The sequence below is a fragment of the Pseudochaenichthys georgianus genome, chromosome 5 (assembly GCF_902827115.2).
Source record: "Pseudochaenichthys georgianus chromosome 5, fPseGeo1.2, whole genome shotgun sequence".
NCBI classification, from domain to species: Eukaryota; Metazoa; Chordata; class Actinopteri; order Perciformes; family Channichthyidae; genus Pseudochaenichthys; species Pseudochaenichthys georgianus.
In genome coordinates this window covers 22,603,731-22,605,829 of record NC_047507.1, presented here as the reverse complement: position 1 = coordinate 22,605,829, position 2,099 = coordinate 22,603,731, and positions in this window count along the sequence as shown.

Genomic DNA, 2,099 nt, shown 5'->3' with positions numbered 1-2,099 from the left:
ACCAGGAATTAGTCCTAAAACCAGGGAATGAGTCAGCATTAAATGCTGACTCATTCCCTGGAATAAAAAAAACATTTGAACATTAACGTTTTTTAAAATTCTTTTCTGTAGTTAGAAGCCTGAAATAAGGTCTGTCGTTAACAAAAGCTGAAGAGATTTTTGTCCTACGACATGAAATATCTCAGTAAATACCCCACTGGTGAATTTAAATGCAGCGGTTGCTAACAAGTGTCTAAAGTCATCACGCCCAACATTAGCCACCTTTACATTTCAAAAATAAAAGCGCATTGAAGTCAAGTGACCCATAGTGTCATATTTTTTCCTGGGATTCTGTAGCCGAATAAGATGGTAAAACTTTTGTCAGACCAAAGAAAACCATTTGAGGGTTTCACACAACCTTATTATCCTCATGATTTACTCTAGATGTGTGGATGTGTCTTGTTTTGGAAAAAAGGACGTTCATTTCTCCTGATGCTAATGTGCTGCGGCAGTGCGAGGACTGTTGTGGCAGGATGGTGCCTTGTGTTACTGAGTGTGTGAATGTGAGTTTTAAAAGAGGTGCGTCTACATGTCTGAATGTAATTAAAAGAAAGCAGTTAATATGGAGATAACAACATAGTTAAAGTCTATTAGCCTTTTCCTCTGCTTTGATAAACTCTGGGACCTGACCTTCTTAACCCTTAGATGCATAAGTGGGTATTTTTTGACCCGGTGAGGTGGTTTTCTTGAAGTATCTTTGTAATTACATTGTTTTATCATTTCATATTCCAGCTATTCCTCAAAAAACATGTTTTGGATATCATGCCATTCAAAACAATTGTATTACTACCCCAAGCTTCCTATGGGAACCTTTGATTCTTATCACCTGTGGCTGTCAGGAATACATTCACCGTAGACCACACAGACGACATCACAAGTGGCACCTCTCAGGAAGATTATTTTACAAAGCAAAATCTGATACCTGTCAGTATAATAATAATACATTATATTTGTATAGGGCTTTTCAAGGACTCAAAATCGCTTTACAATATAAGGGAAGGTAAGGGTGGGGGGTATAGGACTATTAAACTTGATCAACTGGCATGGATTGATGGGGGGTGGGCTATGGGCAGAGGAGAAGAGATGAGTTTTTAAAAAGGGACTGGAATACTGTGAGGGTCTCAGAATAGCGGAGATCTTGGGGGAGGGAATTCCGGATCCTGGGAGCTGCCACTGAAAAGACTCTGTCCCCAATGCTGCCTAGTTTGGACTTGGGGGGGACAGGAGACTGGCTGAGGTGGATCTGAGGGACCACAGGGGTTGGTAGGGGGTGAGAAGACCAGTGAGATAGGGGGGGTCAGATGGTGGAGGGCTATAGGTGAGGGCCAGTATTTTGTAGTTGATGCGTTGGGAGACGGGAAGCCAATGAAGGTCTTTGAGGACTGGGGTGATGGGGTGCCATGATCTGGTGTGTGTGAGGAGTCAGGGGGCTACATTTTTTACAATTTGGAGTCTATCGAGGGAGGGGGAGCGGATGCCGTAGAGAAGTGAGTTACAGTAGTCAAGGTGGGAGGAAATAAAGCAGCCTGTCCTCCTCCAAACGCTCCGGAGCGTCGTATATTCACAAATAAGCCTCTGTAAAATCCTAAATTGTACAATAGTTTGGCCATTAAAATGCTTTTACATGATTACATTTCTAGCGAGAAGTTAATATTGTACTTTTAGAATCCATGTCCAGTGGATGTGTAGGATCTATAGTTTGATAGATATTACGAAGATGATTTGAGGTCTCGCCAGGAGAACGTGTACTACGTCTTTCCGCAGCGTCCATGTAAAGTTGGCGTCAACCCTCACGGGGTGAAAACAGTATTTCTGGTCTCGAAGTTTTCAAAATAAAACCGGAAGTATTCCCCTCACTGTCAAATGAAAGTGATATCTGCCGTACTCATCCACTAAAAAACATCAGTTTATCCTTGTTAATTACACAATATTGATTGGTTTAAATTGTGTGCAATGCTTTTGTGTTTTTAACCTTCGATTCGGAGAAACACATTTTTTTTTCGGAGTTTAGACACTACAGAGTTTCCGAAGACACTACACTACCCAGAATCCCCAGCTAT